This window comes from Natator depressus, chromosome 8 (assembly GCF_965152275.1).
Source record: "Natator depressus isolate rNatDep1 chromosome 8, rNatDep2.hap1, whole genome shotgun sequence".
Classification (NCBI taxonomy): Eukaryota; Metazoa; Chordata; order Testudines; family Cheloniidae; genus Natator; species Natator depressus.
In genome coordinates this window covers 92,008,972-92,032,826 of record NC_134241.1, presented here as the reverse complement: position 1 = coordinate 92,032,826, position 23,855 = coordinate 92,008,972, and the positions used below count along the sequence as shown (strand labels likewise).

The 23,855-nt window shown below is 41.7% G+C and overlaps 1 protein-coding gene across 8 annotated transcripts in view; it reads right to left on the bottom strand.

Annotated features, from left to right (window-relative positions):
- Positions 1 to 21,812, bottom strand: part of DAB1 (DAB adaptor protein 1) — a 665,352-nt gene extending 643,540 nt beyond the window's left edge. For 7 of the 8 annotated variants that reach the window (XM_074961662.1, XM_074961656.1, XM_074961664.1 and 4 more), the window contains exon 1: positions 21,563 to 21,811. The gene's annotated coding sequence lies outside the window, so the exon portion shown is untranslated. Of the gene's footprint in view, positions 1 to 21,562 lie in introns of all 8 variants that reach the window. The other variant, XM_074961667.1, reaches the window with a different exon arrangement.
- Between the last annotated feature and the right edge of the window lie 2,043 nt (positions 21,813 to 23,855).

The window sequence follows — 23,855 nt, the reverse complement described above, 5'->3', positions numbered from 1 at the left end:
CTGTGAAGCTAAGTTGCTCAGGCATCAGCTTCAGCCCCAGGTGGCCCGGCTGGGGCTTTCAACCCCATGCGGTGCAGCTTTGGCTTTCTGCGCTGGGCCTCAATGAGTCTAATGCTGGCCCTGCTTGGCGGCCCCCCGGGGACCCCAGAGCCCTTGCTGAGAACCACTGCGCTAGAGGTTCTCCTTACCTCAACACTGATTTTTCCTGACCCCAGCCTCCCCTCCCATCCTTTACAGCACTCGAAGCATGAATTATTTTCAGTTCAGTTGTATAGTTATAAGCACCGAATACCAAGAAGCTGTGTTTGTGTTTAGGCTGCAGTAACTGTTTGTTGGCAGTATTTTATCTCTGGTGACAGATTCAGGGGTGGCCACAGACGAACGGGACGAGGAGACTAACAAACAAACAGTATCCTCCCATCTCCAAGTGGATAGTCTCGTTTTTGGATTAAACTGCCCTTACTATGTACATGTGAAGAAGCCTAGATTACCACTATCCATACTCTTCCTTCATAGATAAAGTAAGACCTTTATCCTCCCCAGTTGCAAATACAGTACTAGAGAATTACACCCATTACCGAAAAAACAAGTTAATGACAAGAATTTCAAAAAGAGCTTAAGAGAGTTAGGGGTATATGGAGCTAAATGGGCACCTAACTCAGGTGCCTTTGAAACCACACAGAGACAGAAAAAAAGAGGAACAGCAGCAAGATAAAGAGAAGAATGAAAATGCTTAGGTGGACCCCCATTTTTATTCTGGGTATTTTCTTTTTGCTTGAAGGGAGGGTGGCAATCGATAGGTGAGAGGTTTAGGATTCAAGAGTGAACATTTTTCCTCAGTTGTACCTCCAAAAGAAACTCCCCACTCTTATCATTCCTCCTTATTCTGTATCCTGCAGCATATATATTATGCTTCAATAGTTGGCCAAGCACTTGAAAAGATTTCCTTTCTGTTCAACAAACTCACTCTCCTGTTTCTGCCGACCAGCCTGTCAATTGCGAGTGCACTACCTGAGGCAGCATCTCTGGATATTGAACAGCTGAAGTGGACTTTATTCCAAAGCCATCTCACGTTTGTTGGGTGCTTCCCACCCAGAAACAAAACAAAAACAAAACCAGTGTTGCGTCACAACACCCACTTGTCTCTGGAAAATTTAAAATTTCCTAGCCTTCTCACTTGCCCCCATCTGCTCCTCTCAGTTCATTCGGATTGGTTTTAGTGTGTGTGTCTGCTGCAGCGCCAAGAAAACTGCAGCATCACTGCAAGCTTCCCTGCCACAAAGACATGCCAAGCTCATGTCAAATTCAACCTCATTCAAAAAAAGAACAAGGTCACTCTGTCTAATTCTGTTGGTGCTCTTCTCCCGGAGAAATAAGTAGGAGAAGCAGCAACCTGACTTTAAACTGAATCTCTGGAATGAAATCCTCAGATACCAGCTTTTTGCCCCCCCAGATATGGGCCCAAACCAAAACCCCACATCAAATGCCTCCATACTATGGGGAAGTGTCTGTACTTTGTGCCTCAGCACCTATCTTACTCCTTTATTATTCTTCCCAGTAACCTGGAGAAGAAAACCAAAACTTCTTAAGCTTATTCAGCACTCTCCCTCTCAACTACAAGTATGATTGTTTATTCATTGACAGTAGCATCTTTTGTATGTTAGCCACTTTCCGAAACACCCAAGGAATGCACAAACAGACACCATTTAGGGGGAAAAGAATAAGAAAAATAAGCAATTTATGAACCATTTGATACAAGTCAAACTGATTTTCTTTAAGTAGAACAGAAGTGAGTGTGAAATCCTGGCTCCATCAAAGTTTGTGGCAAGAACTGCAGTCCTGCCACTAACTTTAATGAAGCCAGGATTTCACCCTAGGTTTTTAAGAGGAATTTAAATGGGGGCAAGTAGGGCCTTTTAGATGAGCTCAGAGAGATCACCATGCATAGGGGGCAGAATTGAAGAAGGCACAAAAATCTAGAAGCATTGGCTCTCTCTTTTACCAGGGACCACCAGGTTAATGGCAGGTCAACAATGCAAGCTTCCTTGTGAGACACCGGTTCAGAAACTGATTCAGCACTCATTTCTGAGCCAGTGAAGACTGTTCCCTGCGCAGTGTCATGTCTGCAGTCTACTCATGGGTAGTCACATCCCCATTTGGGCTCACAGTCACCGAGTTTCTTTTTGACTGTCGAGGCCCAATAAGCTCAAGATCTCAAAGCAAAAAAAAAAAAAATCAAAGTTAGCAAACTTCATCCGGTGTCATTGTCAACTTGAGTCAGCCCAGGTTCATGCAAAACCAGGCCTTATGTTCGTGCACAAGCTCATGAACCTTACCAAGCCTTTAACAAACCTCCGTTCAGGACCAAGTTTGTAACAAAACATAAAATCACTCAAGTTTTGCTTATTTGGAGGTTTTGTACCGAAAGTTTCCCAAATCTCTAGAAGTCCCCGTCCCCTGTCATACCCCCTCCCCCCACAACAAAAGAACCCAGCTGCAACCAGGCTCCCCCTTCAAAAAAACCCAAAACCCACACATATCTATTGTGGCTGACTCCTCATTGTGGAGTTCAGAGATGGCAGAAGGGACACGGTCTCTTTCTGACATTCCCCCTGAGAGATATTCATGTAGCCTAAAGAAAAGGAGTACTTGTGGCACCTTAGAGACTAACCAATTTATTTGAGCATGAGCTTTCGTGAGCTACAGCTCACTTCATCGGATGCATACTGTGGAAACTGCAGAAGACATTATATACACAGAGACCATGAAACAATACCTCCTCCCACCCCACTCTCCTGCTGGTAATAGCTTATCTAAAGTGATCATCAAGTTGGGCCATTTCCAGCACAAATCCAGGTTTTCTCACCCTCCACCCCCCCACACACAAACTCACTCTCCTGCTGGTAATAGCCCATCCAAAGTGACCACTCTCTTCACAATGTGTATGATAATCAAGGTGGGCCATTTCCTAAACTCAGCTAATTTGGATTCCTCTTGAATGAGTTTTTGTTTGGGTCATGGAAGAGCTACTGCAAATAAAGGAGATGCTTCATTCATTTACAGCATTTAGTACATGTATACATGTAGTATACCATTAAGATCTTGCCTTGGCACTTAGCTGGAGGACGCTATAAGTCTAGTTTTCTTGTGGCTGTTTCTGACCCAACCTCATACATAGTGAGGAGGTGAGAAAGTAGCAGAGGTAATGTCATCTTGCTTCAGCGGGGGAAGCAACCAGCTATGCTGGCAAGTTTTCTGTGCTTTTAGGGCAGGATCAAAGTTCATGGCTCTACTGGCATACAGACCACCAGGTTATATGCGGGAAATACCAAAGAGTTCAGAGCATCGTATCGGACAGGTCAGTATGTGTACTCCTTGAAGCAATGCCCTTGTTGGGCATTCCCAAGAGGGTCAAGAAGAGCCCATCGTATACTGAACTTAGCCAATACTCAAGTCACCCCTACTCGTTTTCTGACCATCACCTGGCACATTTCACTTCTTGAATTATTCCCACACCTTTCTCTTTTGCCTCATCACCAAGGAGAATAAAGGACTTTGGATTGTCATTTCGGTGGTGCTCTTACTGGTTCTGACACTGCAGAGGTATATCCTGCCCATAGCCAACTCACCAAGAGCAAACATCAGTTAGATGGGGCTCAAAATTCGAAGGCTATAGAGTCTGTTTCTTGGGAGTGCAGACCATTGTGATTTGAAGATGATCTCTGGGAGTTCAAGCATTTGGGTACGAACTGGATCTGCGAGGGAGTCTGATCTTCCTCTCTATGTCATACTAGTAACAATACCATGGCACAGAGAAGAGCTATGACTGAGGCAAAGATACTGTTTGCTATGGGTCACTGGCATCATGAATTACAATCTAGCTGAACTCTTTCAGGGTACCTGCACTGAGACACGAAATGGAGAGTCATAAAGCCATTATAATGGTGGGTGTGCAACAAGCTCCCCCCAAATCCACTTCCTTTCCTTCTTATCCTGGATCCTTATCCCACTATTTGTTTTCTTGTTTACAGATGCTTTTAAGTTATTGTGTTCATACAGTTTCTACAGTGCTTTTATTGTGCTGATAGCCAGTACACTAAGCACTGCAGGACGTACAATAAGTTTATCATAATATATAACAGTAAATATCTGCAAGGCAGTTTCACAAACGTTTTTTAAAAAACCATACATTCTGTATGAAATGGTATATAGAAAAAAAGCTTTCCACTTTAGCTCCAGTAAAGTGCACAATTAATAGGCTGTCAAATTAGACATGTTTGGCATTAACTCCATTAATGTTAAGCCATTTAACTGACCTTTATTATACTGGCATTGGTAGTATATTCTCCTCAGTGTTCATTCATATCTTCCGCTAATGTTAATGAGATTTAGATGTTCACATAAAAAGCGGAATATTCTCCTATATCTTTAAAAAAGAAGGTCACCAACTACACTGCTTCCATAACATCCTTAACAGCTAGTCACAAAGTTGCATTGAATTCAGAGAGTCATTCAGCAGCCATCTGGGAATAAATGGAGCAGAAAGTGAAAGTTAGCAAGGCAACTGCTGGGCTAAAACAGATTAAATACAAAGAGAGCTGAAGGGATGGTAGAGGTGAAGAGGATGGGAGGAAACCTAAGCCCTAGGTACACTATGTAATATATCACACACTTGTGACTAGTAGACAAAGTGGGAGGAGACACACTAGGAATCTTATCAAAACAAAGAAAAGTTAACTCCACAGACTGATATGTCAGAATTCCCTTTTGGATAGAGGAGTACACGGTAGGATGCTTACATAGATATTGCTTTTCAAATTCTGGACATGTGAATGTGTTCAACTTCCCTCTACTGGAGAGAATCAGAACTGTGCAAGTGCGACATTGGCCCTATATGCCTGATAGCCAACAGATCATCCTTCTACACCTCAACTGGTACGAGCCTGTGATTCTGAATAGGAAGTTCTAAGTGGTATCATCAATGAGAAATTCCTAGTGGCCACGGTATATACAGCATGATGACACCAATGAAGTCCTTGGTGGTTACAGATTTGTTCCACTGTGTAATAAAAAGAAAAATGTCAAACCAAATATGTAGTAGATTTTTAATGGTGACCAACAACGTGCTTATTTCTCTTTGATTACATTCATTAAAGCACATTCATATTACAATATTTGATTTTTTGCTGCTTTTTAAAATGTTGTAACGAGTAAATTAAATTCTATGCGTGCACTGAAATAAAGCTCTATAGGCAGTACAGTCTGGAACAAATGCCTTACCACTAAATTCGTCTTTTATTGTACCTAACTGATGTTTATTGGGATAGCCTGGATCCCAGCAATAGTTCATGCTACTGAATGGATAGGAAATATTTTGGTATTTTGCAATTTAGAAAACTACATTAACAACTAAATTACAACTCAGGTAAGATGCAATAAAATGTGACCCTACAACTAAACTCAAACTCTTTCCAGAGTCAGGATGAACTGGCAGAACAATAAACTTTGGGGGCATCAGTGACCATCAGCCTATATCGTGCTTCTGATCGGGGAAAGGTTAGAAACTAGATAACCTGAGCTTGTGTGCAGTAAGCTACAAAGGAAAGAAGACCTGGCTACCCTCCATCACCAAGACACAGTTGAACTGGGTCTCTCAGGACATTGATAATGGTATAGGTGACTTTTTAGATCTAGGTCACCATGCAAATATGGCTCAAACTGAAAATAATCAAAGTTAGTTGCAATCTGCCAGCTATTCAGTGGCTTATGTACTGTTGTCAACTCTTATGGTTTTATCAAAAGTCATGATACTTGGTGTTTTTATGAAACCCTGGCTCCTGGAGTCATGTGATTACCAGAGACAGTCAGCTTTTATTTAAAATAATTAAAAAGTAAGTTCCTATTTCTCCTGGGAAAGGAGAAAAGGTTGGAAATGTGACCCAAGTGGTACCTAAAGGCTCAAACCAGAAGACGAGGAAAAAGAACCCAAAATGTATTATCTTTTATAGTCTCATGGTTTTTAAGCAAAATTTTGTGACTTTTGTGAACTGGCATGATTTTTGGATTGGCAATACTGCCTATGTGAATCGGTGGGTCCTCTTGGAGCCTCTAGTGCACATGATAGATTAACATACCTCATCACGGTGGGCAGGAAATGACATCCTAGGTGGCCAATTAAGCAAACGAACAAAGGATTGGACAGATATGAACTATTTTAGCCTTAGCAGTGGTCCTCCAAAAGCTTGTGTTGAGGTACCTTAGTTCACATTGCGGGTAAGCTTGTGCTGTCTGGGTAAGCTCTCTTCAGGGGATAAACAGAGGGCTTTAGTCTCCAAGGCTGTCATTCCAGCAGCTTTCACCAACACCCGATTTTTTAAAAAAAAAAATAAAGCTTTAAATAAATTCAGCTGAGCTATTCTGCAAATTTCCAGCAGAGAGATAAGGTCAGATAGAGAGGGACATGGAAATACACAGCAAGATCATTTACCAAGAACAAACAAATACTCTTTCAGTCCAGGAAGCAGAACATTGGACTGTCAAACAAACAGCAGGGGAAAGGCTTGTGTCAAAGAGTTACAATATCATCTCTCACGATCTTAAAGTAATACAGTCACAGTTCAAGATCATCTGCACCTGTATTTCCCCTCAGAAAGGGGACCCACTCACAGGCTTCCAGCTCCCCAGAGATTGCCTTTCTAGGTGGAGACCTGCATCTCTTCCCTTCTGACCAGGGTCCTTCCAGGCTGCACAGTTCCCTGCCTTCACTGTGTGTGGTTTCTCTCTCTCTTAAAACAAAAAAAAAAAAACAAAAAACAAAAAACACCTTGTACCAGATCCCACCTAGAAGATTCCTGGGTTCAACCTTCCACCATCATCTTGGTCAACGCTGAACTGAATCCGAACAGACCATGGTAGATGCGGACATATAATGCACAAATGGAAAAAAAAAAAAAATCAAGAACTCCCCAGCATGCGAGTGTGGCTCCCCACGAGAGACCAAACACACCACCACCCACTGCCCAAATTATAAATATGAAGGTGGCATGACTGCTAAATTCTGCTACTCCTGATGGAGCCATTTGGCTCCACCAGCGTCAGGTGAAATTGTAGTTGCTGCTCTACACCAGCTGTACAAAAGGAGAAGGAAGAACTGTGTAATTCCCAGCAGAAGCAGGCTGCCCACAGACACCCGCTTGCTTTCTCTTCAGAGACGGTTAAGCGGTGTAATAAGGTTATAAGTTGTCACACAGCACTTCCTATGCAAGCCTGCTTTATTCTTAAAGTAAAAAGCATTATAGAGAAAACATAATAAAAAAACCAGACAAATAAAAGAACCTACGTGCATGCTAATAAGCATACCAGACATCACCCTAAAATGGACTCTGGCAGGATAGGTCCCTCAGCACCCTCACCGAACAGGATTCTTTGTGGTCACCAGGTCATCACAGCTTCAGCTCAAAACAAGCACTCCTAGTATGTTCAGTTCACCCTTTAGTACACAATGGGTCTCTCCCCCCAGGGGTTGGCTTCAGAGGGGAGAATTTGCATTCCCCTCACCCTAAGGTATTTCCCTAGGAAATCCATTTCACATATTGTTCCCAAAAGACCTTTGAAGTTCCTCATACCTTCCAGAGATTGCATTAGTCTTGCCTTCCTGCTACAGAAGTTCCATACTCTCACAATCGTACATAAACATTTGCATTTTTTATACAATGAACTCCAAAGACGTTAAACCTGATTCAGTGACGTTCCTTCAGCATTGCAGGAAATTGTCTGTCTGTCACAAATATTACAGCTCTTTCGATGTTTCCATTTTTAAGAAAATTCACCTTTTCCTCCTAAAATAATCTTGCATTTATCATGAGTAGGTAAGTAAAATGAATATATACCCAGGTATATTCTAGTTAGAATTTCAGAAGGTCTTTGTGGTTAGATATACTTCTTCTCTATGGGTCTGATCCTGCTCCAGTTGAAACCAACAGCAAGGCTCTCACTGATTTCAATGGGATGGAACAAATCCCTCAATGATCAATGTTAGAGAAGGGCTCGGATCAAAAGCACGGATCCCAGCACTTCTCAGAACTGCAGAAGTTCATATCTGGATCCAAACTTTGTATCTCTCATCTGTCCTAAAATGTGTTTAAGTAAAAAAGTGTCCGTCGTCATGACTACAATGGAATAAATTCCTTTATTTCTGCAGCCATGGAAAAAGTTGCATTCATTTTCTATCCTTAACCTGTTTACTAATCAAAGTTGGCCAGGATAACACCTCTGTTTCCATCAATGAGAGCTATTTTCCCAGAGCCACTATTTTTAAAATAAAAAAAAACTATTAGAGATCAGAACCAGACTTAACACGGGGGAAGAGTATCCCACATCTACCTACTGTGGGGTTCTTGCACATTTATCTGAAGCACCTGGTGTTGGCCACTGTTAGAGACAGAGTACTGGACCAGATGGACCCACTGCTCTGATCCAGTCTGTCAGTTCCTATCTTCTTATTCCTCCCTACCCCATGTGTAACTGTCTGGATCCAATAAAAGCAGGGGATTCAGGGGATGCTTTTTCTATATGGTATTTAGCATATGTAGCCCAAAATGAAAATTTAACACAGCTTAGTTTTCGGGAAGTGATATTCCTACATTGATGGAAAAAACTCTTCCCCCAGCATAGGCTGGGGCTGCACTATGATTATTTCAGCACAGTTACGACAATGTAGCTATGGCGGTATAGTCCCCATAATGTAGACAAATCCCAATGTAAGCCACTCCAACGCAAAGGAATGTTCACATAGGGGTTTGCAGAATTTTAACTGTATTGATTAAGAAGAAAAAAATCCATTTAAGTTATCTGTACAGGTAAGTTGTACTGATCTAAGCCTATGAGGAAGGGAGAGAGGGTGTTTATAGTGAGCATACACTTTAGTACAACCCTGCACAGGTTTTATATAGCCTTTCATCCTCCAGAAAGATCAAATCTCATGCTGGAAAAAGCATAATAAGACTTAAGTTAATATGTTCAGTAATGAGTTACCACCACAGAGAGTACTTGATCATCTTAGTTTCCACCTGGTTTGCAGTAAACTACCTCAGTGCGTGTAAAATGGAATGAAGAAAAGAAATATTAAAAATGATAGATTGTGATTAAACTAAGTCACAATTCAAATGGCACAATTAGTGGGAAAAATGATGTTTGAAGCCACTTAACTCACTGTCCTCCTTACACTGGATAGGCTACCCCATAAGTTATTTGTTCCTATTCCCACACCCTTTTATTCCCGACGACTCTATTAATGTAAAATGATCCCCAGCCTGCTGTGCCACATGGCAGCATAATGCCCACGAGGCATGAAACGTTATAGATCACAGCTTTACACCTGGCCAACATAATATATTCATCAAGTTCTCCCAAGCAATGGATGCATTTGTTGTTGTTGTGGGCCAAACCACAGAGAGACAGATGGAATGAGCATTTTATTTACATATGAAGTCTCTAAACCTATCCACTTGATTTATGACAGATAGAACCTGGCCTTACACAGTCATGGAGGATGCCAGAGATAGGCTTATTTTATAACTGCTTGCCGTACATTAGGGAGCATGGTTTTCTCCCACTCTCCCAAATGGCCACAGATATTTCTTCTAATATTTTGTTCAAAAATTATTTGGCCATTAGTATGTCTTTAAAAGTTTGGAGCTGGGTGTTAGGATATAGATATTCAGGCCTGTCTGTAAAGGTCTGTACTTTAAGAATTTAGGGGTATTCTTATCACTTCGCTAGTTCTAGAAGTATAAAAGAAAGAATCAAAATCACTGTCTGCTGGTGTAAGGGCCTTCTCTTACTGTGACAGTTTGAGGCCCTGTTCTTAGGCTAAGGCCTTTGGCTAAGCAGCAGAGGCAGCCATAAGCTAGGAAGCGACAGGTCACATCCTCACATTCCAAACTAGTCACATTGAAAGAAGGTGCTATTGGGCTGTTAGGAATACAATCCTGTCCTGATAATGCCTATCACCTCCAGAGAAAGGGAAGTGCCTAGAAAATGTAAAAGGAAACAGCATCCTGTCTGGCAAGAACTCACTTATCAATACTGGGATGTGAAATCCTCACTTCTGTATTGTTTTGTCATTATAGTTCCCACTTTGCTATTGTTTGTCTGTATAATCTCTGTCTGGTTCTGTGATTGTTCCTGTCTGCTGTATAATTAATTTTGCTGGGTGTAAACTAATTAAGGTGGTGGGATATAATTGGTTACATAATCATGTTACAATATGTTAGGATTGGTTAGTTAAATTTCAGGAAAATGATTGGTTAAGGTATAGCTAAGCAGAACTCAAGTTTTACTACATAATCTGTAGTCAATGAGGAAGTGAGTGGGCGTGGGTGGGTGTTTGTGGGGGAGATGGGAACAGGGAATGGGGGTAAGGAAATTGGAACCATGTTTTGCTAAAGGGGGAAATGGGAACAGGGAATGGGAGTAAGGAAATTGGAATAATGTTTGGCTAAGGGCAGGAATGGGAACAGGGACACAGGTGTAAGGCTCTGTGGTGTCAGAGCTGGGAAGGAGGATACTAAGGAAGGAAACTGGAATCATGCTTGCTGGAAGTTCACCCCAATAAACATCGAATTGTTTGCACCTTTGGACTTCGGGTATTGTTGCTCTCTGTTCATGCGAGAAGGACCAGGGAAGTGAGTGGGTGAAGGAATAAGCCCCCTAACACTGGGATTTGGTTCAAATGTCTCCATCTCTTTGGGTTAGAACTTTTCAACTCAGACCCATCGGTACTTTAAAGCTACTCCTACAGAAAGATGAATAGGATCAGTAGACTCATCCAAACAGTCTCAGCTGACTAAACTGAAATCCTCTCGCTGTTGCAGAAGCAACCTACACTTGTGTGTAGCAGGCTTGAGTGTTCCTCTATGTTCTGTTCTGGAGGGCTAACACCCCTGAATTCAGAAAGCATAAAAGTCTCCTGGAACCAAGTCCTGGGGGCCATGGAGAAGCAGTTAAAGACAAGACAGCTGAAAAATATATGAAAAAAGTGGAGTAATGTAACTCCTAGACATATTTAAAGGATTCAAGACTGTAGAACTCGTTGTAAACTTTAATAGCTTTGGAAAGGTTTTCATATACTGATTTCATCACTTGGGTTGCCCGAGGGCTAATGGAATAAACAGCAACATTTTGCAGTGGGGGAAGAGTATTAGCCCTATGGAGGACACATTGGGGTTTCACCTAGATATTAACATGAAGGGTGCATTAGAAGCAATGCATTTGCATTATATGCCCTTATTTCATGCCCTGCCCCCCCCCCTTTTTTAAGTCAGCTGTGATCGTTTCCTTGGTACTGAAAGATGCCACACATGACCTCACCTCATGGAGGCAATTTTCCTTTATTTAAAACGTAATTAAACCGGCTTCTCCATTTTTAAAACTGCTCTGCCAACTTCTTTGGCGATTTTCTTACATTGATTTTCCAAGACGAAACAGACCACGCGAAGTACAAAAAGGTAAATGACTTCCAGCATGTATGTTTCTAAATACCACATGCTTCATGGGATCGCCAGTAGAATTATGCAGATGTACAGCTTGTCAAAGCTGCTAGACCAGAAAACACAAAACCAGACAATACCACATCCACATAACATGGCAGGGTGGGAATAACAGCAATAAAATAGAAGACATACATGAATAGGGAGAGGAGGGAAGAACCAATGATGGGAAAAAGAGGAGGGGTTAGGAGACATGGAGGCCTGGCATTCTTTGAGCCATCTCACCAATGTTAATAAAGCTATGTATTAAAATTTGGATGCAGATTTATTTTCTTCTGAGTGCTCATACTGAGAAATGACCTTTTAGAGGGAACTGTAGCACTTTCATAAGTGGACTGAAAGGTTGGTTTGGGAGTGTTGGCTTACTCCGAGAGTTCTAAAAGCAGTCCTCCTGAGTGAATCACAATGGACACGAGCGTCAGCGTGGCAGCCATATTAGTCTGTATCAGCAAAAACGAGGAGCCCTTGCGGCACCTTGGAGACTACATTTGTTAGTCAAGGACTCCTTGTTGTTTTTACAATGGACACAGTATCCCTGAGCCTCCACAGTCAGCATAGTGGGGGCGGGCGGGGGGAGGGGATGGGAAGAGAAGAAGAGGCAGATATTTTTCCTCTTTCAGAACTAATCCCTGGTTCTGTACAATAGCAACACCTTTTTAAATAGGGCTGTCATAAATATAAAAGGAAGGGTAAACCCCTTTAAAAAGTTCCCCACCTACAAGGCAGGCGATGAGACTGAGGCCTTCTTAGAAAACTTCGAAAATGCCTGCCTTGGGTACAGCATCTCTACCGACCAATACATGGTAGAGCTGAGGCCGCAGCCCAGTGGGCCCTTAGCTGATGTGGCGGCTGAAATGCCTAAAGAACACATGAACAAGTATGAACTGTTTAAATCCAAGGCAAGAGTCAGAATGGGGATAACACCTGAGCCTTCTCATCGGAGGTTCAGAGCCCTAAGGTAGAAACCAGACATGTCATTTACCCAACATGCCTACTACATTGTGAAACTTTGGGATGCCTGGATATCAGGAGCAAGTGTTGAATCTCCAGTAAATTTGCCCTTCCTAATGCAAATGGAACACCTGGAACATCTACAAAAAGTCCTTGAGCGCATAAGGGAGGCAGGACTAACTGTTAAGGCTAAGAAGTGTCAAATAGGCCTAAACAGAGTGACTTACCTTGGACACCACGTGGGTAAAGGAACTATCAGCCCCCTTCAGGCCAAAGTGGATGCTATCCAAAAGTGGCCTGTCCCAAAGTCAAAGAAACAGGTTCAATCCTTCTTAGGCTTGGCCGGTTATTACAGACAATTTGTACCACAATACAGCCAAATCGCCGCCCCACTGACAGACCTAACCAAAAAGAAACAACCAAATGCCGTTCAGTGGACCAAAAAGAGTGTCAGAAGGCCTTTAACCAGCTTAAAGCGACACTCATGTCTGACCCTGTACTAAAGGGCCCCAGACTTTGACAAACCGTTCCTAGTAACCACAGATGCGACAGAGCGTGGTGTGGGAGCAGTTTTAATGCAGAAAGGACCTGATCAAGAATTCCACCCTGTAGTGTTTCTCAGCAAAAAACTGTTTGAGAGGGAAAGCAACTGGTCAGTCAGTGAAAAAGAATGTTACGCCATTGTCTATGCCCTGGAAAAGCTACGCCCATATGTTTGGGGACGGTGTTTCCATCTGCAAACCGACCATGCTGCGCTACAGTGGCTTCATACCGCCATGGGAAATAACAAAAAACTTCTTCGGTGGAGTTTAGCTCTCCAAGATTTTGATTTCGACATCCAACACATCTCAGGAGCTTCTAACAAAGTGGCTGATGCACTAACCCGTGAAAGTTTCCCAGAATCAACTGGTTAAAGTCGTCCTTGAGATGTGGAAAATATTGTTAGTCTTTATGTACTTGGTAGTATATTTAGAGGTGCATGTGTCTGATTAACTCTGTTTTTTCCTAGAGCTCCAGGAAGAAATCTCAGCCAGCGTTTCACCCTAGCTGAGATTTGGGGTGTGTGTCATACATATAAAGGGAAGGGTAAACCCCTTTAAAATCCCTCCTGGCCAGAGGAAAAATCCTCTTACCTGTAAAGGGTTAAGAAGCTAAAGGTAACCTCGCTGGCACCTGACCAAAATGGCCAATGAGGAGACAAGATACTTTCAAAGGCTGGGAGGAGGGAGAAAAACAAAGGGTCTGTGTCTGTCTGTATGCTGCTTTTGCCGGGGACAGAATAGGAATGGAGTCTTAGAACTTTTAGTAAGTAATCTAGCTAGGTATGTGTTAGATTATGATTTCTTTAAATGGCTGAGAAAAGAGCTATGCTGAATAGAATGACTATTCCTGTCTCTGTGTCTTTTTTGTAACTTAAGGTTTTGCCTAGAGGGATTCTCTGTTTTGAATCTAATTACCCTGTAAGGTATCTACCATCCTGATTTTACAGAGGTGATTCCTTTACTTCTATTAAAAGTCTTCTTCTAAGGAAACTGAATGCTTTTTCATTGTTCTAAGGTCCAAGGGTTTGGGTCTGTGGTCACCTATGCAAATTGGTGAGAATTTTTACCAAACCTCTCCCAGGAAGTGGGGTGCAAGGATTGGGAGGATTTTGGGGGGAAAGACGTGTCCAAACTCCATTTTTTTCAGGAACCCAGATAAAGTTTGGTGGTGGCAGTGGACATCCAAGAGCAAAGGGTAAAATTAATTTGTACCTTGGGGAAGTTTTAACCTAAGCTGGTAAAAGTAAGCTTAGGAGGTTTTCATGCAGGTCCTCACATCTGTACCCTAGAGTTCAGAGTGAGGAAGGAACCTTGACAAGGGCCTTTCACCTCAAAGGCACTTTACAGTAGAAAGACTATCACTTCATCTACCAATGAAATGCAATCTTCTTCTCAGGCGAAATGACAAAATTGCCTAACAGTCCCAGAATCACTACACACGAGTTTAGGGCAGACAGTGAAGGATACCATGTTCAACTGAAACAGAAAGGTGAATTTAGGTAAGAAGAATGTAGTTATCTAACCTGGACTTTGGCCAAGACATCTGCTCTTGCAAAAAGTGCCATATTAGTCATTGAAATGAGCCATTGGAAAGACTTATGTGTTGACGCAATCCACTGTAAAGGCTACTTGAGAATTATGATGGGGGCTTGTGTCACTGTGTGATACTTAGCAATGTTAACTGCATGCATTTCCAGACAGCCAAACTAAAACCACACATTCAAAGAACATCATGTCTAATATGATGTAACTGGAAAGTTGGGTGGGCAGGCCCTTGCACATAATTTAGAAAAAGGAAAGGAAATTAAGTCAAAAAGGAAGAACCATAAAGTAATGCTCATTGTTTAGAGTTTCCTCAGACAAGCAGTGGAGAACAAAAAAAGCTCCTGGATACACAGAGATGTATGCCATGTGTATCAGGAGAGTGATGGGCTCTTAGGCTGGAACACACATTAATGACAGCAGCTTATTCAGAGGGAAAGCAAACCACTGACTCCATTCTTAACTCAAGCTTTCAAATAAGATGTAAGACATAATCCTGGCCATTTGTTATTAAAAACCCCAAGATTTTTTTTGCAAGATTAAAAATGTTAGCTAACATATCCTGGCCAATATCCAACTTGGATAATTACATTCTGTTGCCTACAATTCCCCCTATGACTTCAAATGGATTTGTTTTTCTTCATTTCTCTTCCCCAAACCTCCTCCGGTAAAATGTTGCTAGTCCAGAATGGCTGCTCTGTTCCACTCCAGGGGTGCATGAATTTCAACAGTGGGCAGTCCCTGCATAGAATCAGTATACATCTCCTGGATGAAAGGCACTATGAAGCAGATTCTGATGCCTTCATTCACATTGAAGAGTATTTTATTCCAGGAGTAATCCCATTGATTTAAAGGGGATTTCTTGTGCAGTAAAAGTACAACATAGCAAAAAGTAAGTATCAATCGGGCCTTGTATAAGTAATGGGCCACATCCTCAGCTGGTGTAAACTGATGTAGCTCCCTGAGTTTAACTGAGCTGTGCTAATTTACACCAGCTGAGGATATGGCCCATTAGGTATTGTTAATCTATGTTGTCATCTCTAAGTATAGCAGGGTATTGAAGATGCTACATGCACTAACATAGAGGCACCAAGGAACTAGGTAAGGGCATCAGAAATGATTCTGCTTGATTTTGCAAGCCAGTCAAAAGTATGTTATGAAATCTACAAACTAATTTTCTATTATTGTTTGTTATACATACCACCATAGTCAGTGCTGTTTAACATAACATCTGGAAAAGGGGGGTAAACAATGAAGAGGCAAAATTTGCAGACAATACCAAATTACTCAAGATGATCAAGTCCAAAGCAGACTGCAAGGAGTTACAAAGAGATCTCACAAAACTGGGTGACTGGGCAAGAAAATAGCAGACGAAATTCAATGTTGACAAATGCAAAGCATGTCCATTGAAAAACAAAATCCCAACTACACATACAAAATGATGGGCCCTAAAAAAAAGCTGTTACCACTCAAGAAAGATCTTGGAGTCACAGTGGATAGTTCTCAGAAATCATCTGCTCAATGTGGAGTGGCAGTCAAAAGCTAACAGAATGTTAGCAACCATTAGGAAAGGGATAGATAAGACAGCAGCGAATATCATAATGCCACTATATAAATCCATGGTATGCCCACACCTTGAATACTGCATGCAGTTCTGGTCGCACCATCTCAAAAAAATATATTGGAATTGGAAAAGGTACAGAGAAGGGCAACAGAAATTACTAGGAATATGGAACCTCTCCTCATATGGAAGCCACTTAAAAGACTGGGACTTTTCAGCTTGGAAAAAGGGGGATATGATAGAGTTCTACAAATTCATGAATAGTGTGGAGAAAGTGAGTAAGAAAGCTATTATTTACTCCTTCACATAAAACAAGAACCAGGGGTCACCCAATGATATGACTAGGCAGCAGGTTTAAAACAAACACACAACTCACAGTCAACCCGTAGAACTTGTTGCCAGGGGATACTGTGAAGGCCAAAACTATAAGTGGATTAAATAAAGAATGAGAGAAGTTCTTGGAGGAGGTCCATCACTAGCTATTGGCCAAGGTGGTCAGGGATGCAACCCTATGCTTTGGGTGTCCCTAGCCTCTGACTGCCAGAAGTTGGGAGTGGACTACAGGAGACGGATCTCTCAGTAATTGCCCTGTTCTGTTCATTCCCTCTGAAGCACCTGGCATTGGCCACTGTTGGAAGACAGAATACTTGGCTAGATGGACCATTGGTTTGACCCAGTATGACCATTCTTGTAACTGTGCATGGCACTTTAAAGACAAAACTGAAAGGTCCCACTGTGACACTGCACCCCAGATTTTCAGAGTGATATTAATTATTATTATTATTATAGGATTATAGTATAATAATGATGTATTTTATGCAAGACAGGTTGTGTAAGGTGTTATTGGAAAAGTTATGATTTGATGAATAGGATTATTCAATTTGTATACATGTATCATTTTTGTATCTGAAGTTATAAATATTGACTATGTATCTGTACTTCAAATGTAGTTACACCTGGGCAACGCCCACTAGACAAGAGGCTTTCAGTCTCGATAGCTGGCAGGGAAGGGCCTATTCAAGACAATGAGCCATTAGGGAAAAATAGGCCTTGGGAGAAGCTTATCTCCCACCTGGTGAGCCTTCCTGAGAACACTCCAGACAGCCTGTAAGTGATGGCTGCTATGTCTCTACAAGGACATGTGACCAGGCCACATGTTGCTGGACTCCATCTTGGGATGCCCGTATTTTTCCATAAACCCGTCTGGGAACCAAGTTTTGAAAGAAAGTGTTCCCGCCATATGCTAAAGCTATATAAGGCAGGGAGTGACATCATCTGTTCTTCCCTGGAAGTGCTGGATTTCCTGGGATTTCTAGCCTGTGTATGAAAACCTGAAAAATCCAAGCTGTAAAACTAATGCAGCTTGTGCCTTAAGAATCTACAAGTCCGCCGGTACCCTCCGTTTGGATATGAAGTAGCAGATTCTCACCCTATCTGTCTAGTATATTAATTTTAGTTTGCATTTTTGTTTGTTTGCTAGGTAATCTGCTTTGATCTGTTTGCTATCCCTTATAATCACTTTGTAGTTAATAAATTTATTTTAGGTTTTAATCTAAACCAGTGAATTTGGAGTGAAGCGTGTGGGAATCTTAGCTCAGAGGGGCTGAAGTGTTTATGAAGGTGACTAGGTCAATTTCATGCTATCCCAATACCGGGCTGTCTGAGCACCAGTCCTAACATCAACACAAGTTACAGCAGCCCTCAAGCTGCTCTTATTAAGAAGAGATTGCCAACAACTCCAGCTGCTGGGGATTCAGGGGGCACTTTTCCTCAGCCACACCCCTAAGCAAGGAGAGGACATTCTTGGGGGTCTGGTTGTGAGTTTTAAGGCAGTTTTTCCCCAACAGAGCAGTGCAAAGCAGCCCTAGCACACCTGAGCAGCTGGTCTTATTTTATCAAGTGATGTGCAAACATTAACAAGTAGTGTTACAATGAAGTGATGCATCTGTCCATTTATAAGCTTAATTTGTTAATCAAGAGAAACATAATTCCAAAATTGTTTCTTTAACTGTTCTGTTTCATCAATGGCCCGAACAGGATCGGAATAAGGATCTGAACAGGATATGAATAAGATAACTCTTTGCCTTTTTTCTCCTCCCTTCTTTTACAAACAAACAAAAAACCCTATACTCCAGATAAAGTAGAGCTTGAATTACTCTGCTCTAAGATGGTCTAGGCATTCCTGCATGCAAATTGATAGAAAATTAGCATTACTACAGTTACTGAAGCCCTGGATTAAAGATATCTAAAAATGGAAGGATTCCACCCCCCGCCCCCAAACAGCAAATGCCTCCCTCTTCAAATCTGGTTTATACAGGTAACATTCCAACTCCATCAGTTTGCTAGAACTGATTATTACATAAGTAAAATAGGAGAGCACTTACTGTCCCTCTGCAATAAATATCTGTCACCCTAAGCAATGCCACTCTCCAATCAATGAAAGGATCTGTACTCGAAAGGTTTATGTGGAGCAATGTTTGGTACGCAAGCATTTGACTGATCAGGCCAAACTCACACTTCAGCCAAATTACACGTACAGTAGAACCTCAGAGCTACGAACACCTCTGGAACGGAGGTTGTTCGTAACTCTGAACAAAACGTTATGGTGGTTCTTTCAAAAGTTTACATCTGAACACTGACTTAATGCAGCTTTGAAACTTTACGATGTAGAAGAAAAATGCCGCATTGTAACCATCTTAATTCAAATGAAACTGTATCACCAACAGACCCTGGTTGTCAGCGGGTGGATGGGGTCTCTGGAGCTTAGTGCATGAGCCTCTACTGCATGAGCTAAAAGCCATATGGCTAGTAGCTAGCGCTGTAGGGCAGACTCATTAATCTCTCTCTAAGTGGTCTCAGTGCCACTAGATGGGACCGAACACCACAACCAGGAGGTGTATGGATTACAAAACAAGCACAGAAACAGTTTCCTTACCTTGTCAATTTTTTAAACTCCCCCCCCCCTTTTTTTTTTAAAGTAGTTTACCTTTAATACTGTACTGTATTTGCCTTTTTTGGGGGGGAGGGAGAGGGTCTCTGTTGCAGCCTGATTGCAAACTCCCTGTTCCAAATGAGGTGTGTGTTGGACCAGTCAGTTTGTAACTCTGGTGTTCCTAACTCTGAGGTTCTACTGTATGAGATTTCTGCTTCTTGTTTGGACCAAATAGATACTTCCGCCTTATTTCTACAGTTTCCACATTATTAAAATGACTATATTCATTTGTAAAAAACAAAACAAAAGCTGCAATTACAGAGAAATAAGCAAACCCTCTTCACCTCCACTCAAAAATAGAGATTTAGCACTGAAGGTAAGTGGCTTAGTTCTGGGTCTGTTCTTTACACCTCAAAATTATGAAGTATGGATGTGGTGGGAGACTGCTGTACTACATGTACTTGCCTATATCATGACTGACTTCAATGCCACATCTCAATGAGAGCACTAAATACACAATACAGTTTGCCTCAGAATAAATCCTAATAGCTCAGAAATTGCCTGTACAGTAATCCCTTTGGAATCTTCTCTTTTATCCTGAGTTTCCTTTTTTTTTTTTTTTCTTTGTTACATTATAGAAACAAGATAATAAACAGTACAGAGAAGAAAATGATGTTATGTACCAATGTTCATCTGCAGAACATACACTACTCTCTATTTAGTTAAGGAAATACACAGTCAAGCATATACTTCACTTTCAATCTATTTTTAAAAAGGCTTCAGGACCTGTTGCACTAAAAAAAAGGGAGGGGGGATATGAATTAAAATATTTTTCTTTCACTTTTTAGACATGGGTCTTAGATTTGTCCCTGGCATAAAAGCTACAAGAAGTTGACATATAAAATGGGAGAGGGTGGGGGGACTTCAATTTAGCCTAGATTGTTTAAATCCAGTGTTGTTATTTCCCACAGAATTACTTAAATCTATTGAAACTGAAGCTGCAGTGTTGGAGGGTTATTTGCTCCAAGGACCTTTTTAATATGGCTGTATTGTAATACTGCAGTGCAAAAACCTCTCTAGTCATAAAGAGAAATTTAGCTCAGAAGCAGAACTTGTGAGCACTGAAAAATGCATTTGCTCCAATTTGTATTCATTTAATAACGGTGTTACTTAACAAGATCAGTTAAAATGACTGTCCTCAAAAGGCATAACACTGTAACCTCCTCTTATGAGACTCCTTGGGCACTGAAGTAAAATTCACTTGTCCAAACCAAATAACCAAAGCAAGCAGTGGCATTACAAAGAACATATTTAAAAGGAGGAAAGTAGTGACAGACAAGAAGATAGTTTTAAAACAAAAGGGGGAAAAAGCAGGAAGCCAACTAAAATACATATTTCACTGCCTTTGAAAATGAATTATCCCCTGACAAATAGCAATGCACTTGTCATCTCACTTTAAGACAAAAATCAAATTAAGGAGAAGCCACTGAATCTACACATATTAGGAAAGAGCCATTGAAATCTGGGTGTCTACTGTACCACATTACTAGTCAAATCCCATATACTCAAGCATAATTATTTTCTTACAAGGTTATGCCTAATTGGCCACTAACCCAATTGATTAATCATCTAAATTTTAAGGAGGCATCAAGAAGCTGTCTGAAAGGCAGCAAAATGTTTATTTAAGTACTAATATGAAGCCAGTCTGTGACGGCTGGTTCTAGTTGCTCCTGTTAGGATGTACACACATAGGTAGGCAGACAGAAAAAGAATGTTAGCGGGTCACCTAATCTGGAAATCAACAAGCCCTGTGGTCTGAGGACAATCTCCACAATTCTAAGTAAATTGTTAGTTTCCAGCAATGGAAGCATTAAATTATTTTGAGTGTGACAGAGAGGGTCCTTTAAGCAGACATATCATTCTCATTTCCACATCTGTGTAATAAAATGTCCATTTCCTTGAGTCTTAACCCTTATGGTAAAAGCAGAGGATAAATGCCATGCAGTCAAATGTGACAAATACCAGCATTTTGACAGGTCTTTGAGCAAAAAAACAAAACTTTGAGTTAAAGCCCATGTATTTCTCTCAAATGGAAGTTAATAGGAATCAGGCACATAAGTGTAATTGGCAAATAAGATACTACATCATGCACTGCTTAAAGCAAAGCCTTCCTGATCAAGACTTTTCTATATCCCCCTTTCTCCTGCAACACACCCACCCATCAATTTTAGATTTAAAAAACAAAAAACCTTTGGACACGTATGGGCAGCCCCACTAACAGGATCCCCCTAAGAACAGGTTCTGTGGGCTAAGACGGTAACATGCTGTAAGGTCCAGAAATAAATACAAGCAATTAAAGGATTTGGGGGAGCGAAATACCACCAGATGAAATTAAACACTGACAAGACATTTGGATCTTTCCCCGCCACCTCCCCTCAGCCCCCATTTCTTCATTACAGCAATCAAATAAAATACCTTCTCCTACCTTGAGCCACTGCTGCTCCCTGATCAGCCCCCCACTCATCCTCTTGTTGCAGGGGAAAAAAAAGGCTCCCCCCTTTTGTTGTCAGTTCTTTTTCTCAAGGGGGTCTCTGTGTGTCTGCCTGTGGGCAGTAGATCCCTCCAAACGAAGTCTTGGAAATGGGTATCCCAGGGAGCAAATCCTCAGCAGTTTCAGTTCAGTGAGAGCACCTCAATAACAGCAGCAGAGACAGTACTAGTACTCTGCAGGCCACATCGTTCATACCGTATACATCACTACCACATTTCTCCTAATACTGGAGCCTGCCCGCATTTCACCACCTAGCGTATAACGTGTGCGCTTGGCTGTGCTTTGCTGTGCTGTACAGTAACACTTTTATGTGAACACCCTTAATAATTCCCTTGGTCTGTGTCGCTTCAGCACACTATTTGTGGCTCAGCAGGTACAGCAAATAAACATTCAACCACCTGGACGGTGCACTTACACCCTTCATTAGGATCTGCACCTAAAGGTATCAAAATTCACCTGAAGGGACCAGGTGCACCCAATTCATCACACTGGAACAAATTCAGCACTCTCACAGTTCCCACTAACTAAAATGGGATTTGCATGTAAAGGTAGAAACTGAACCTTAATCTATCCAGATGCTAAAAGAGCTGGGGTAACACTACGCACTCAGAACACCGCATATGTCCTGCCCTGGGCTCTTTATTGATCACTCTCTAGTCACCCTCTCTACTGTGTTGTTAGTTGCACCTGTACAAAAGTGTTGCCCATTTTTCTTTCTTTTTTAGTTTCCATGTTCTGTGACATTTTGTGGCTTGACAAGGCATTTTAAACCAGCGTGTCAGGAGGAGAAAGTGTGACTTCTATCACATGGTTTTGATTTTAACCCTATAATGATAATGCCTTATCTAGTGCTCATCATCTTGGTCTCTCAGTGCCTTGCAAGAATGTATAATGCCAGCAAAATGGAACAATTTATCAAATGTCTTTTTTGATCTCCTCCTGAACCTGGAGCATGTATTAAGAGGATCTTTTTTGTTCCCCTTCCTCCAGCATCAGCCACTGGATTAATCCATTCCTCTCACCCCACCACCTCTCTCTCTCTCTTACACACAAACATACACACACACCCCTTCCTCCTCTTTCCATTTCTTCCTTCTTTCCCATGTCTCAACCCCTCTCCAGAAGATGGTGGTTTTTGAGGGAAAGCTATGGAAAAAAAGTTGGGCTTTACACATTGTCCTGAAGGTGGCAAGATTGGTCATCATTCCAATCTGCGTTAGGATGTTTTACAGCCCAAGGCCAGATGCAGAGAATGCAAAATCGTTTGTGACACACCCCCAGTTGGTCGGGCACTCTGTCCCCATCTCGTGATGTCCGGGCCCCTGGTAAGGATTGAAAACCTGCTACAGCCTTGGCTAACAGAGCTGGGTCTTTTAGCTGATGCAGTAGAGGCTCATGGTCTAAGAGTCAGAGATCCCAACTTTGATCCCTGCTGCCAGTGACCCACCCTGGGGTGGGGGCATGGTTTTACATTTTATTGTCATGATCATATCTTTTATTCAGTCATTTCTGCTTGACAATCTGACTGGGTTTCCTGCTCTCCTTGTGGTTTGTGGGCATGGTGATCACTTGCTGTAACTGCTGGTAAATACATTCAGAGAAATGAAGCCTTCCACATCTGCTATATACTTTTGAGTTGCTACTTATAGCACTGTCAGACAGAACATTCCCTTTGTCCATGGCCTGTTTCTATGTATTTAATTTAATAACTCTAACCTCTAATCAGTTAAATCCACCTCTTTCCATGCAGGGGGGTGACAGTCAGTCAGGCAAGAATGGTTAAAAAAGGAAATAAGTACAAATTTCCTAGTCTTCCTATTCATACCCAACAGTCTTGCTAGGGCTGTAACAAACAGTAACATTAATTTCTGGCAGGGAACAAACTCTTTACCATAACTAAATACATTCGTGGGTACACTGTGAGCTTGAAAAGGGCATGACTGAGACATGCACATTGGAGGGTTTTGCTAATTCTAGGAGATCAAGCTTGTAATAGCTAGAAAAACGTGACCATTAAACTGCCTTGCATATTTCTTCATAAGTACAGATCTTCAAAGCATGGCTGGTTGCTGAACCCTTAGAAGAGAAAGTGAGAGAGCATTAACCTTCTTGGAGGGGTTAATAGTAGGCACTGACTGCCGTGGATTATAACAGAGTTGTTAGCCTTATGTAACCATGACCCACACATGACTGAGGCCAGGAGAAAAAGGTTCAGTCTCTTATCAGC